The 16207-nt window shown below is 39.7% G+C and overlaps 1 long non-coding RNA gene across 4 annotated transcripts in view; it reads left to right on the top strand.

Annotated features, from left to right (window-relative positions):
• The window catches only part of LOC112922610 (uncharacterized), a 65859-nt gene that overhangs the window by 30659 nt on the left and 18993 nt on the right, over positions 1–16207 (top strand). For 3 of the 4 annotated variants that reach the window (XR_011997734.1, XR_011997732.1, XR_011997731.1), the window contains exon 4: positions 762–1004. This is a non-coding gene — a long non-coding RNA (uncharacterized lncRNA). Of the gene's footprint in view, positions 1–761; positions 1005–9107; positions 9338–16207 lie in introns of all 4 variants that reach the window. The other variant, XR_011997733.1, reaches the window with a different exon arrangement.

Genomic DNA, 16207 nt, shown 5'->3' with positions numbered 1-16207 from the left:
TTTCCAGAACACTTTATCTATGCCTCTTATGGCACTTTCCCCTGTCTTCTCAGATGTTATTGTTATTTCTCTCTCTTCCCTTTACTGGAGAGTGAACAGCTCAAGGACAAGCTCCAGGTCTGACTCATTTTTGATCCCCCCGCAGAGCCTTGCTTACACCTGCCTAGTGTTGCTGCAAGTTGACATTTGTTATTTGAATAAAATAGAAGGACGTGGAGAATAAGTATGAGTGTAAATGGGCTGGGGGGAGGGGCATGGGTTTGTGTGAAGATGCTCACATTGGACAAAAATAGATTTAAAACCAACAATAAATGCTTGAGGTGAACTTTGTTTTTCACCTCTGTAGCTTCCACTCACCCTTTTTTTTGTGGTGACAACACATTGATTTTCTTTTGGGGGACTACTGCTCTACCATTGCACACCCTTGGTTGGATGATGATCAAGGGGGCCTGCCCACCCTTGGCCTGGATAAAATCACACTCTCGTGGAGCCAGGACTCAGGCAGAATAAGGACAGAAGTTTCCAGGAACTCATCCCAGTGGTAACCTCTCCACTAGAAGAATAGAGACTATCCATTTGGCTGTGCCATTCTTTGGCAGATTAAAGATGGCTACTCATGTTTTGTCAGCCCTCCCATTAGGAGGCAGAGTCTATGCCTCTTTCCTTCAACGTGGGCAATTTAAAGAATAAATGGAAGTGACCGTGTCAGTGTCAATGCCTAGGTCTTCATAGATTGGCCGCTTCCACTTGTCTCTTGGCAGATGCACTCCTAGAGCCCTGAGCCACCATTTAAGTCCAGCTGTCCTGAGGCCACCATGTTGTGAGGAAGCCAAAGCTAACCACCTGGAGAGATGCTGTGGAGAATCATGCCCAAACAGCACCCAGCTCTCCTTGCCATCCTGGCCCAGGCAGCTAACCTGTGAGTGAAGAATCCTTCACATGATGCTGATCTCAGAAGCTATCTGACTACAACTGTGTGGGTGACCCCAATGAGAACTTCTCAGGTGAGTCCATCAACCCCCAAACCATGATAGATAACAATACATTGTTGTTTTAATCCACTGAGTTTTGAGGTGATTTGCTACACAGTAAGATACCTGGAACACATCTATACTCTCTGGTCTTCAGAATACTCTTTTTTTTTTTTTTTTTAAATCTTGTTTTCTTTTCTTTTCTTTTTTTTTTTTTTAATTTTTTTTTTATTTATTTATGATAGTCACACACAGAGAGAGAGGCAGAGACACAGGTAGAGGGAGAAGCAGGCTCCATGCACTGGGAGCCCGACATGGGATTCGATCCTGGGTCTCCAGGATCGCGCCCTGGGCCAAAGTCAGGCGCCAAACCGCTGCGCCACCCAGGGATCCCTCTTCAGAATACTCTTGTTCAACTTTTCCCTCAGATGCTTCAAGACAGTCCTCTTCTCCCCCATTAGAATTCTAGGACTACCTTGTATTCATGTAACACAGTCTGGTGTCCCAAATGTGGCTAATGTCCCTCATCTCCTCTGTTCTTTTCTATATCTCAACTTCTTATCTATAAAATGGGGTTACAAGATACCTTCATTATAGAGTTGCTGTCAGGAAAGAATGAATACCTGTAGAGCACTTCAAACACTGCCTAGCACAAAGTAAGCACTTAATGAATATAGCTTTCGTTAAATTTTTTTTTTTTTAAGATTTTATTTACTTATTCATGAGAGACACAGAGAGAGAGAGAGAGGCAGACACACAGGCAGAGGGAGAAAGAAGCAGGCTCCATGCAGGGAGCCCGACTTGGGACTCGATCCCGGGTCTCCAGGATCACACCCTGGGCTGAAAGCAGCGCTAAACTGCTGAGCCACCCGGGCTGCCCAGCTTTCGTTAAGTATTAATCCATATAATAATCATATGATTTAGAAGAGACTGTTAAGCTCAAACAGGACAAATCAGAAACTGCAGACTGGCCGTTCGCTGTTGGCCTGCTCAGTTTGGACAAATATTTGAATTAGTTGCAGCCATTTCCAAATCTCAGGGTTCATATGAATATCTAGAAGTCTAGCTTATTGCAAAAATACGACGATCTCCCAGCACTGGGCCTGTGCTCCTGCAAGGCGTCTGGTGGCTCTTGCTGACCAGTGACTTCCCACTTCACATGGAGCCGGTGCTCTCTGGCTCACCATTGTCCCCACACTCGCTACGCTGATATCCACCACCTTTGTTCGTGTCCATTACTCGCCTGCCTTTATGGACATTTGAGATTGTAAATCAAGGAGAGACCAAAGACGGGAAAGAAGGAAGGAAGGAAGGGAGGCAGAGAGGAAGGCTGAATTCAGTACATGTTCTTTCTGACTGTAGCTACCTTGGCAAACATTGTAATAATCAAAACATACTTTATTTGGTAGGAGGATCAAATCCACCTTTATAAAACAAGAACCTATTTCAATCATTAGGACAAAACAAATGTTTGATTTGGACACGTGTTCTCATTCAAATGCTTGCAAAATACAATTTCTTGTCTGGGAGATGTTGTCTGTCTTTGGGAAAGTGTCTGTGAATGTGTGTTAGTAAAAAGAAGATAGGCCAAAATATTTTTATTTTTATTTATTTATAAAGAGTTTATTTATTTGAGAGAGAGAGAAAAAGAACACAGAGAGAGAGGTAGAAGGAGAAGCAGACACCTCGCTGAGCAGGGAGCCTGATTTTGGGGCTCAATTCCAGGACTCTAGGGTCATGACCTGAGCTGAAGGCAAACACCCCAGGTGCACCCCCCCGCCAAAATATTTTTATTTAAAAAAAGATGCTTTTGATGAAAAATTTTTGTTTAAATTACTCATCTCTCCTTTATAATCTTACTTTTCTGTGTGGCCTCAATCAGTATTAAATTTACACCCTTAGAATTAGGCTTAGTGTCTTTTTAGAGAGGGAATATCTTTGAAGGGACTCAGTAGTCTTGCAGTAATTAAAATCCTCCCAGGATCCTTCAACTTGCTGCTTTGTTCTAAATTATTTGAACTATTTAAATTTCACATTTCACCACAGGGGAGCCGGTCTGTACAGTAGAGTTTAAAGATTCCATAACTGTTTTCCACCTAAGCGCACTTGCTAGCCTGTCTCCCCTCTCCTGTCCCAGTTCTGAAGTGGGGAGATTATGTCCATTGCAGATCGAGGGTTGAGGCTCAGGCTGTCACAAGCAGCCAGTTGAGGAGCTGAGCCTCCCTCCATGCCAGGGCCTCACTGTGGTCTACCAACACGAGAAAGCTGTGGGACCGAAGAAGGAGTCTTTGTTTTGTTAAGGTTCTAAGGGGCACCTCCCAAGGGGAGAAAGTGTACAGTGTATATTATATTTAACAATCTGCCAATCACTCATGACCTGGGAAAAATGCAGGAACATTAAAGCAGCTTGTGTAAAGGTTATTATTAACGTAATATAAACACAAAGAACAACAGGAAAATAAGATTAATAGAAAAAAGGCGACCCGTCATCCAAAAAATAATCAGGTTTAACATTGTGGTTAACATTGTAGTTTCTGCCAAGCTTTGTCTTACAAATATTAATAATCATAATGAACAGTTTTGAATATGGTCTTTTCACGTGACATGCTGTTGTGAGCATTTCCTCGGTTATTCCCTAACCTTTGTTTTGTTTAAAGATTTTATATTTTTTATTCATGAGAGATACAGAGAGAGAGAGAGAGAGAGAGAGAGAGGCAGAGACACAGGCAGAGGAAGAAGCAGGCTCCATGCAGGGAGCCCAACATGGGACTTGATCCCTGGTCTCCAGGATCACACCCTGGGCTGGAGGCCGTGCTAAACCACTGAGCCACCCAGGCTGCCCTATTCCCTAACCTTTGTAAGCAAAATTGTAGTGGCTACAAAATATTTCTAGAGGATGTGTCATAATTTATGGGATTATTTTCCTGATATTTGTATATTTAATTTGTTTCTAAATCTTATAAATAGGGGATCCCTGGGTGGCTCAGCGGTTTAGTGCCTGCCTTTGGCCCAGGGCATGATCCTGGAGTCCCGGGATTGAGTCCCACATCGGGCTTCCTGCATGGAGCCTGCTTCTTCCTCTGCCTGTGTCTCTGCCTCTCTCTCTCTCTCTTTCTATGTCTATCATGAAAAAATAAATAAAAATAAAAATAAATAAATCTTATAAATAACATGGCTCTGAACCTCATGGAGTTTTTAATAGATTTAGGATCATGTCCATATGCCAGATCTTCAGAAATGGAATTACAGAGTCAAAAAACATGGAAGGGGGACCTGGGTGGCTCAGTTGGCTAGGCATCGGACTCTTTGTCTCAGCTTGGTGACCTTGTATGTTGTCAGTTTTTATAATGATTTCATCTGCTTTTGAAAAGAAGAAACAGTCTCTGTTTACCACTTGTAGGATCCCAACTAGATCGACCTTGTTAGTTTTACTTCCTAAATATTCTTTATCCTTGCTAAAGTTTTTTGTCTCCTTGATCTGATAGTTTTTGAAGAAAGTGATGAACATTTCCTACCATGATTTTACATTTGTAACTGTCTCCTATCATTCTTTGAGTTTCTGCCTCGCATATGTAGTGACTGTGTTGTTGGGTACATAACACTCATGATGGTACGTGATTTTCCCCTTGATCTTGATATGGCATCCCAGGTTATTCAAAGATTTTTGCTTCATGTTCTATATTTTGTCTAATATGATAACTGCTGTACTACCTTTTAAAAATAGTATTTCCTCTATTTCTCTATTTGTCTTTTATCTCTCCACTCTCCCATTTTCTTTTTTTTTTTTCTTTTAAATTTCATACTATTTTGTTTTAGGCATAATTCAGTGGTTTTCACCTTAGCAGCACATTAAAAATCACCTGGGAAATTTTTAAAAATATCTACCGCCTACCCTTCTCACCTGCCCCCACAGAAGTATTATGTTAGAATTGCTTGGTTATTTTTTTTTAAGATTTTATTTATTCATTTATTTATTCATGAGAGACACAGAGAGAAGGCAGAGACATAGGCAGAGGGAGAAGCAGGTTCCTCGCAAGGAGCCCAACGTGGGACTTGATCCCAGAACTCTGGGATCATGGCCTGGGCCAAAGGCAGACGCTCAACCCCTGAGGCACCCAGGCATCCCTATTTTTTTTTTTTTTGTAGTAAAAAATATATAACATATACCATGTTAGCTATTTTTAAGTACAGAGTTCAGTAATGTTAAGTATATTTATTCACTTTGTTGTGTGATGGATCTCCAGAACTTCTTCATCTTACAAAACTGAAACTCTATTAAATACCAATTCCCCATTTCCCCCTGCCCCCTAGCCCCTGACAACCACCATTCCACTTTCTGTTTTTATGTGTTTGACTCATAAACGTAGAATCTTAATCTCATATAAATGGAATCATACAAGTTTTGTCTTTTGCGATTGGCTTATTTCACTTAGCATAATGTCCTCAGTTGATCCATGTTGTAGCACATGACAGGATTTCCTTTTTTTTTTTTCTTTTGAGAAAGAGAGAAAGGGTGGGAGGGGCAGGGGGAGAGGGAGAGAGAAAATCCTAAGCAAGGCGTGGAGCCTGATGTGAGGCTCCATCTCATAACCCTGAGATCATGACCTGCACAAAAATCAAGAGTTGGGATGCTTAACGACTGAGCCACCCAGGTGCCCCAGGATTTTCTTCTTTTTAAAGGCTGAACATCATTAACATCATTCCATGTGGAAGTATATACATTTCATTTACCCATTCATCCATGGATGGATGGACATTTGGGTTGCTTCTACTTCTTGGCTCTTGTGAATAACGCTGCTATGAACATGGGTGTGCAAATAGCTCTTCAAGATCCTGCTTCAGTTCTTTTGGATATACACCAAGAAGAGGGATTGCTGGATCATATGGTAATTCTATTTTTAATTTTTTGAGAAAGTGCCATAGTGTTTTTTAAAGCGGCTGCACCATTTTATATTCCCACCAACAGAACACAGGGGTTCCAATAAACATGGATATTTTTTAAGGCTCTCCCACCAGGAACTATTTACTATCCATTTCCTTCCCTTCTTTTTTTCCCCCACTACCACTTTAACACAACCTAATCCTTTCTACAATCAATTGGTAAATACATTTTCTGTCTTAAGTTATCAATTCGTTTGCTAAAATCTATTTCCTGTTTACAGACCTTCTATCTGGGTCACTTTTTCTCTTGGCAAAGTATATGCTTTGCTAGCTTTCATAGAGGACCTGTTGCAAAGGTATTATCTAAAATATTTAACAGCCAAGACCCTGCAGTCAAAAGGAGTTGACCAATCAGAATGAGATCTTCCCCCTGGGTAGAAGCAGGATCTTGGGCGATCCCCTACTGTGACAGCTGTTAACTCTGTAGCTGTAAAATTATGGATCAGTCTGGTCAGGGTCCCAAGGGAGGCCTAAGATGGCAGAAGCAAACCTGAGTGTTTGGGGCAACAGCATTTACTAACCAGGAAGGAAGTGGTCAGGGGTCATATTAAACATATTACATCCTAGAATAGCGTGGTAGTTATCAACCAGAAGAGACACTAGCCATAAGCAGCAGTCTGTGCGTGCCAGTGCCATACTGGATGAGTCTAAGCCCCAGTCTGCAGGTGGCTAAACTCTTGGTCTATGGTTTACTATTTGAAAGTGGTTTCATTTTTGCACACACATGGCAAGAGTTTAGCAGTGTAGACGTCTATTTTCCCTCAGTTCCTTGAAGATATTACTTCACTGGTTTTTTTTTGTGTGTGTTATCTGATTGGAAGTCTTTCATCTAGGAGGACCTAAGATTTTTTCATTGTTGGGTCGCCTGGGTGGCTCAGCAGTTTAGGGCCTGCCTTCGACTCAGGGCATGATTCCAGAGTCCTGGGATTGAGTCCCATGTTGGGCTCCCTGCATGGAGCCTGCTTCTCCCTCTGCCTGTGTTTCTGCCTCTCTCTGTGTGTCTCTCATGAATGAAAAAATAAAATCTTTAAAAAAAATTTTTTTTCTCATTGTTCTTAACGTTTTGAGCTCATCCTGCAATTATTTAATTTTTTCTCTTTTTTTCCTTTTCTTATTTATTTATTTATTTATTTAGGTATGTACAATACACTTTTAGTATGAGGATTTCAGCTCTTTCTCTTCATTTTCTTCTTCAGGAATCCTTGGCAATATATCCTCAATTCCCCTTAATTGTTCTCTCCTATTTTTCTTTTCTTTGGCCAGGAACTGGGTGATTTTTTCTTTTCCAATGTAGTAATTCTTCTGAAAGTTTCAAGTGTAATATCCATTCTTTCAATTGATCTTTTAATTTTAATGTATGCATTTTATATTCCTGTTTGTTTCTCTTTCAGATCCATTTGTTTCTTGTTTCATTCTTGTTTCAGCGATTTTTTTGCTTCATACTTTTGTGTTGTTTTTTATTTGAAAGGTTATCTTCATGTATCTCTTTGATCTCATCAGCTCATTTATTTTCAATTCTTTGTCCAATAATTCCAAAAAATTAATTTTATCTTGAGTGGGGAAATGGGACTCATACTCTTTCTTATGTTAGATATTTTAATATGGCTTTGGAATTTTATTTTGCAAGAGGCTCATTTTTAATAGAGAAGTGTTTCATTTTGTATTTATTTCCTCTACTTCTCTTTCCCTCCATGCTCACCTCTTCCTGTCTAACTAAATTATTTTTGCTGTCTAGCACCTTGGGGCCTCCAGCTCAAAACAGGGTACACAGTAGTATTTTGGTGTTCCTGACTTAACTTTGGTATCGTAGATGTCACCGATTCCTTCTCAGCACCAATTCCTTCTCAGCTTGTTTGAATTCCTACTTCCCAACATTTGTAGCTTTCTATGAATCCATAACTCTAAACAATGTATGAGCAAACTTTTTTTTAGTCTCATGTGACAAGAGGGAGCTCCAGCCCTGGGCTGTGTCCTGGAAGATCTGTTTGAGTCTGTACACTGTCTTCATGAACTTTGGGAGCTGAAGCCTTGGGTGTGCAGATGCAAGGCCGGTAGATATCCAGCTGCAGTTCTGTTCTCTTCATGGTGGTCGTTTTGTTTGTTTCTATTCCATGGAGGTATTTCTTTTTATGCTTTTTGAACCAAATTTTATGTGACTGAAGTAGAAGGGGACATTTTATCAGAGCATGAGACTCTGCAGCCTTAACTGGACATGGGTTGCTTACTACTGCTTATATTTTAACATGCAAAGTGATCAAATATCACTTCATTCCTCTTGTGATTCCTCTTCATACTTCTAACCTGAAAGAATTCTCTCTTCCTGACGTTGGATAAATACTTTATCCACTTTGTCTGAAGACCTTACTACTTTATTTGAATATTTATTTATTTATTTATTTATTTATTTATTTATTTATTTAACTCATGACCTAAGATCAAGACCTGAGCTGAGAGAAAAAGTCAGACGATTAACCAACTGAGCCACCGAGGCACTGAATGAATCTTTAGTTTTTAAATTCCACTTGAGATGCATTTGATTATAAAGCATGAGATGGAGAATTTCTTCTTGAAGAGCTAAGATTTTTCTCAATATCATTTATTGAAATATATTTTCTCATTGTCGCTCCTTAAAGTATTATATATAATAGGATTTATTTCTGAGCTATCTCTTCTGTTCTATTAATTTACTTCTCTAGTCACCTTCTAATAGCATTCTACTTTAATTATTGCAGCTTTTATATATTTTAATAGTAGGTAGAATTAGTCCCACCTGCATTATTCTTTCTTTTTTCAAAAAGTGTTTTAGTTCTTATCTATTTAGTTTTTTTCAATAAGCTTTACTTCATTTTTCTAATTTAAAAAAATCACTTTGGGACACCTGGGTGGCTCTGTGGTTTAGCATCTGCCTTCGGCTCAGGGCATGATCCCAAAGTCCTGGGATCAAGTTCCACATCAGGCACGTTGCATGGAGCCTGCTTCTCCTCCCTCTGCCTATGTCTATGTCTCTGCCTCTCTCTGTGTCTCTCATTAATAAACAAATAAAATCTTTAAAAAATAAATAATAAAAAATAAATCACACTGGAATTTTTATTAGCATTTGTATTAAATTTGAGGATAATTTACGGGAGTATGATATGCACTAATATGTCATTTTTTAGATCTCCCATTACAATGATTTTTATTTTCTTTTTGTAGGTTACTTTCTTTTTTTTTTTTTAAGATTTTATTTATTTATTCATGAAATGCACGAGAGAGAGAGAGAGAGAGAGAGAGAGGCAGAGACACAGGCAGAGGGAGAAGCAGGCTCCATGCAGGGAGCCGGATGTGGGACTCGATCTGGGTCTCCAGGATCACACCCTGGGCCAAAGGCAGGCGCCAAACCGCTGAGCCACCCACGGATTCCCGGTTACTTTCAATTTTTAAAGGTAATTCTAGCTTTTTAATGCTTTTTTTCTTTTTTCCATTGTTTCTTAGAAGTAATTATTTGTGGCCCATGGGACAGCTCTATCTTGTTATGATTTCCTACGTTGACTGGAACTTCCATCTCTTTTTTTTCTTATTAGTGAAAGTATTTAAAGGTATGAATCTTTGATTCTGAAAGAACTTCTTGCCCTTTTCAAAAAACTATGTTCAAATTTTATTTCAAAGCTATTAAGTAATTTTTAGTTTTTATTTTTATGAGAACATTGTGGGGTTCCTGGAGGAAGGACACACATAGGAGGCTGGAAGTGAGTTGGGATGAGATTTTGGAGATCTTACATGTTGGGCTCAAGAATTTGGCATTTCTGCACTACAGGAAGTGACAATCCAAGTTCCACGTTTGTCCTTAAAAACTCAACTTCCGGAACACACGAAATTCCTGTAAAGCTCTTTTTGTGCTACAGCACATAGAAGCACAATGTTATATTTGAGAATCACTATTTGTTCATTTCCTGTAAGACATGTTTGAATGTAAAATGGGAGGAAAAGCCTTGTATTTAAGTTCCTTCCTGATTTTTTTTCCTTAAAGGGAGGGGGAGCATTGCACATTCATCCTCCACAGTTGAACACAAGCAAAACTCCACATCTCTGCCCAACTGTAAAACCCAGTCACAGAAACAGCACTGTAACTATAAACACACAAAAAAGTTTTACACTGCTAGAAAAGCAAAGTTACAATTGGTAAAGATTCTTTGTAATGTTACTTAAAACCTGAGAAATCTATAGTTTGGGTTGTTCTCCCAGTAAGTTGAAAGGACTTTTTTTCCCCGCTTGAATCTTGGGCTTAATGTTTCTTGGTCTAAGGCCCAGTGCACCAACAGTGGTGAGTCAGAAGGGATGCCTGAAATAGTTCATGTACAGTTTTCTGTGTTCCTGTGTTATCGTCCTTGGATGGCCAGGACTATCTCTTATTCATCTAATTATTCCACAAAAGCCCAGCAAAGTTCCAGTATTAAATGAACTTTAATTTATTAAAGTTGAAATGTTGAATCCTGAATTAAGTTGCTGAATTGTATTAAAAAGGTTTCAGCTCATCTGTCAAAAATGTGAGACAAGTAGCATTTTGTGATGTGCATATTGATGTGAACTTAAGCCTTGTGGTTAGAATCATAAGGCCAAAAGTAACCCAGAAATGTCTTTATCCCTTTCATTGACTGGAATAATTGCCCAATGAATGCTATCAGCTGATGATGAAAAATCTCTCTTAAAGTTATTTTTCAAAATATGAATAGCAAAGTAAAAACACAGAAAGTGATCCTCAGTATCTAGAAAAAACATGATATTTTTCTTGTAGGGGTAAGAGAGAATAATAGATGCAGGATTAGTAAGCCCCCTCTCCAAAAGCCTTAAATGAAAAATAAGTTGGCCATTAAATATTATACGAGTAGTATGCACACTAAGGAAGGCCACACATTTTTTTAAAGATTTTATTTATTTATTCATGAGAGACAGAGAGAGAGGCAAAGACACAGGCATAGGTAGAAGCAGGCTCCATGAAGGGAGCCCGATGTGAGACTCAATCCCAGGACTCTGGGATCAAGCCCACAGCTTGAAGGCAGGCACTAAACTGCTGAGCCACCCAGACGTCCCGAAGGCCACACATTTTGAAGAATGTCATCCTGCAGTAGATTGAGAGGGTTTAAGGAGTCTTTTTTTTTTTTTAATTTATTTTATTTATTTATTTAATTAATTTATTTTTTTTAAGGAGTCTTCTTACTTCTCCCTTCTACTGTACCCTTCGCAGGCCGTGGTGGCCTCCAGAGCACTTCTCAGAGTGGCTGCAAGTATTTCTGCAAGAGCTTCTATTGAGACCATACGCATGGGTATCAAGTCCAGAGAGCATAAGAAGTTGGGTAGGAAGGGTTGAGGCAAAATTGTTACTAGAGGTTATCATTGACACCAACTAAAAGAGAAAAAAGATATGCCCTAGGTATGTTTTTGCAGAGGGTAAGTTGGTGTTGCTCCAAACTAAAAAAGCAGAGGGGACTCTGAGAACTCTTCCTCCTTGGGGGCTCCTGGACATTCTTCATCCTTTCATCATTGCCATTTATGTCCGCTTCGCTGCTCTCCATTGCTGGATTGGAAAGTAGCCTAAGACATGGCTCTTAAAGTAGTCTGGTGGTTGCCGGGGCTGGAGGTTGGGAGAAATGGGGAGATGCTGGTCAGAGAGTACAAAGTCATAAGATGAATAAATTCTGGGAATCTAATGTATGTTCTAATGATTATAGTTAATACTGTATTGTATACTTGTAAATTGCTGAAAGAGTAGATCTTAAATATTCTCACGTAGATACATGCACACTAATAGTAATTCTGGGAGGTGATGGATGTGTTAATTAACCTTATTATGGTGATCATTTTGCAATATACACCTATATCATACCATTACTGACCTTAAACTAACACAATGTTATATGTCAATTATATCTCAATAAGGCTGAAAAAAAAAAAGACATGGCTCTCAATTTGGTTATGGATCTAGTGTTGGAGGTTCATTTAATCATTCAACATTTTTGCAACACCTACATGCCATGAATATATGATAAGAAGGCAGAGGGAACAACAACAACAAAAAAAAAAGCAGAGGGTTTGTCAAATGAGTGATGCAGCTACTCCATGCAGTGGGACTTAGGAAGTGATGTTTGTGGGTTGGATAGCTTGGGAAGGTGACACCAAAGCACTCATAATTAGATGGAACTCATGGAATAGGTGGGATTTGGACTAGAAGACAAAGAGAAGGTGATGGCTGGAAGTGCAGGAGGCATGAGTAGGAGACCTAAGAGAACTCAAGCAGGAAAGAGAGGTTTGGGCCTGGTTGAGGGATACTTGGGTGTTAGCATATGTGGGAGGGAAGGGAAAGTGTGGTAGGTAGAATAACGCACCCACCCCAGATGTCCATATTCTAATCCCCAAGTCTGTGAATATGTCACCTTACATGGCAAATGGAGCTCTGCATGTGTGAGTAGATTAAAGATTTTGAGATGGAGCAATTTTCCTAGATTATTGGGGTGGACCCAATGCAATCATAAGGGTCCTTATCTACAAGAGCCAGGCAAGAGAGTTAAAGAAGGAGATGTGACCATGGAAGCAGAGCTTGGAGAGATGGGAGGTAGGGTCCATGAGCCAAGGAATGTAAGTAACCTCTAGAAGCTGGACAAGGCAAGGAAATGCATTATTTTCTAGAGCTTCCAGAAGGAATACAGCCCTGCCAACACCATGGTCCTTCCCCAGTGAGACCTGTGTTAGACTTCTAACTTTCAGAACTGTGCAATAACAAAGTTGTATTGTTTTAGGCCACTAAGCTCATAGTAATTTGTTTTAGCAACAACAGGAGACCAATACAAAAGAGAAGTAACGTTAAAGCATCCTTAAAATATGTTCACAATGTCTTTAGGAAGCTGGAATGACTCTTAGAACCATTTTACCAGGAAGAAAGAGAAGCTTAGAGAGATTGCACAATTGGCCACATCTCACATGTGGCAAACCGTAAAGCAGAGTTCCAGCCAGTCCTACCCACTGCCTAGACTGTGGCCTTTCTGGACACCGGGCTTCCTCTGGCATTGGGAAGACCACAAAGTGGCCTGAACGGGGTGAGCAGGACAGGCAGAGATGTACTTTGGAGAAATGGTAGCCAGGGGGAGCGTGAATCCCCACAGCTCCACACAGTGCCTCAAACACAGGGACTCCCCAGTTTTTCCAACTGATGGTTGGAAAACATGGAAAACAACACCAATGACAAGATGACGCTCCAGCCCTACCTGTTATTTCACTTTCCTCCTCACCCCAAGGTGGATTCTAACTGGGGAAAGACAGTGTGTCCAGAGGCAGGGCAAAAGGGAAGTAAGTGAGGAGTTGTTAAAACCAAAGAGAGAGGGGTGGGGGCACTAAAGATGAATTTTGCGTACTTTACTGTGGCTTGGGGTCGCAGGGGTCAGAAGGGTCCCTACCATGTTAATGAAGGGACCAGTCAGACCTTTCCCCACTGACACAGTCTGATCACTTTCCTTTCCAAATATTAAAACCTGAATTTACTTTTCTTTAAGAAAATCCGTAGAATGACTTAAAACAAGATTTTTCTCTTTGCTCCATAGTTCTCTTTTGCCATGTGAAACTCATCATTAAAACGAATTTATACCCTAAAAAGGTACACTTTATGCAACATGAATTATATCTCAACTTAAAAACAAATTCAGACTATTTAGTTAAGATCCTGGAAGAAATTAAAGTAAATGTTAAAATTTACCCTAAAATCAAGACTAAAGCCACTGGTTACAAAGGTTATGTTTTACACAGCAGGTCAAATGAAAATTATGTCTGCTTATGACAGTTACTCTGGAAAATCCCTTGAATTGCCTTGGGTGTAGTAATAGTCAGCATTGGTATATATATATATATATATATATATATATATATATATTTTTTTTTTTTTTTACCATTTCTTAATAAGTCCAGCACAGCCACCTTTTCTTCCCAGAGTCCATCACTGTTTCTATTGTTAGGGGACAGATGAAGATGTTGGCTTGCGTTTCAGGCCTAGGTTGTGTGAAAAATACAATTTGAATGTGCACAGTTGACTTGTCAGAAATTAAAGTCATATGTGATGCCATTTCACTGTATTGTTAAATTCTGTTTGCCTTAGATTATTTCATCTAGTCACTTCCCTCATATCTGTTTAGCTTATGATTAAATGCAACTGTTTAATCCTCATGAACTTTACTATTCTTTCTGCATATCATACATGCCTCTGCAAAGGAAAAAAAAAAAGGAGCCACAGTCCTTCCTTATAGGTACACATAATCTTAACATTTTCATATATTTTTATTTTAAAAAGTTTTTAAAATACTTTTTTCAGGAATGCCTGGGTGGCTTAGCGGTTGAGCATCTGCCTTCGGCTCAGGGCATGATCCTGAAGTCCCAGGATCAAGTCCCACGTCAGGCTCCCTGCATGGAGCCTGCTTCTCCCTCTGCCTGTATCTCCACCTCTCTCTGTGTATCTCTCATAAATAAATAAGTAAAAATATTTTTTAAAAAATACTTTTTAAAAATACTTTATTCATGAGAAACACAGAGACATAGGTAGAGGGAGAAGTAGGTTCCTTGCAGGGAGCCCAATGTGGGACTCGATCCCTGCACCTGGGATTGCGCCCTGAGCCAAAGGCAGATGCTCAACCACTAAGCCACCCAGGTATCCCTTTAAATACTTTTTTTTAAAAAATATTTTATTTATTTATTTGAGAGAAAGAGAAGGAGAGAGCATGGATTTGAGTGAGGGTAGGGGAGAAGGAGAGGGAGAGGGGGAGGATCTCAAGCAGACTCCACACTGGGTACACACAGCCCTACATAGGGCTCAGTCTCAGAACCCTGAGATCATGACTTGAGCCAAAAATCAAGAAATGGACCCTTAATTAACTGAGGCCACCCTGGCACCCCCTCAAATGTTTCTAATCTAATTTTTTTTTCTACTTCTTTTTTTTTTTTTTTTAAGAGACAGTGTGAGCAGGGTTGGGGGGAAAGAGCGAAGAGAGAGAGAGAGAATCTCAAGCAGATCCCACTCTGAACACAGATACTGACATGGGGCTCAGTCTCATGACCCTGAGACCATAACCTGAGCCGAAATCAAGAGGATGCTTAACCGACTGAGCCACCCAGGTGCCCCTCTTTTTTTCTATTCTTTAAACACAGCAGAGATTGTTCTCTATAAATTGCTACATATTTTCATTGTTCTTAGTTTTCTGATATTATAAATAATGCTGCAGTGGACATATATGAACATAAATCTTGGCCTGTCCAACTATAGTTTTTCATTTTTGAAATTTTGAAATAATAATAGATTTAAATTTTGAAACAATCACAGGAAAGTTGGAAGTGCAGCTCAAAGAATTTTATGTTCCCTAATCCTTTGAGAGAGTCATCAAACTGATACCACGTCACCCCTAAATATTTCTCTGTTTTCCTAAGAACACTCTCCCACATGACCATAAAATAACAACCAAACTCCAGACATTAACGTTGATACACCACTACCACTTCATAATACTCGGTGCTCATTCAGCTTTGACCCACTGTACCACTGCTCCCATTAGAGCAGAAGCATCCAGTTCAAAATCTGGTATTACATTTGGTTGCTTTGTTCAGCGGCCTCCATACTGGAACATTGATTCAGCCTTTTCTTGATCTCCTGGGCTTGACACTACAGAAGAGTACAAGTCCGTTATTTTGTAGAATGACCCTCAATTGATGCTGAGTTCTCTTTGCATCCTACTGGGTGGTACATGATTTAACTTTGTCTCATTACTGATGATGGTCACTTTGATCATTTGGTTAAGCGTCTGCCAGGCTTTTTCATTGTAAAATTACTCTCTTCCCCTTTGTAACTGGCAGATATTTTGTGGGATTGTCCTTTAAAAGCATGAGAAAATCCCATTTCTTATTAAACGTTCAGTTTAATTATTCATCCTTGTACATCAGCATGGTCTTGTAGATTCTTGTTTTATTCATTGGATTATACTCCACTGATATCATCATTTATGTTGATGCTCAAATTGTCCTTGATTTGGCAGTCGGGGGCCTGTTCAGCTGGCTTTGTGTCCTTTGACATGTCACCTTTATTCTTTGAGTAACTTTTTGCTTTCTGGTAGAGCAAAATATTCTAGGCTTGTTTTGGACTTCCCTTCTTTTTTTTTTTTTTTTTTTAATTTTATTTATTTATTCATGAGAGTCAGAGACACAGGCACAGGGAGAAGCAGGCTCCCTGCAGGGAGCCCGACATAGGACTCGATCCTGGGTCTCCAGGATCACGCCCTGAGCCAAAGGCA

The sequence above is a fragment of the Vulpes vulpes genome, chromosome 16, assembly GCF_048418805.1.
Source record: "Vulpes vulpes isolate BD-2025 chromosome 16, VulVul3, whole genome shotgun sequence".
NCBI classification, from domain to species: domain Eukaryota; kingdom Metazoa; phylum Chordata; class Mammalia; order Carnivora; family Canidae; genus Vulpes; species Vulpes vulpes.
This window is presented reverse-complemented; position numbering and strand designations above follow the sequence as displayed.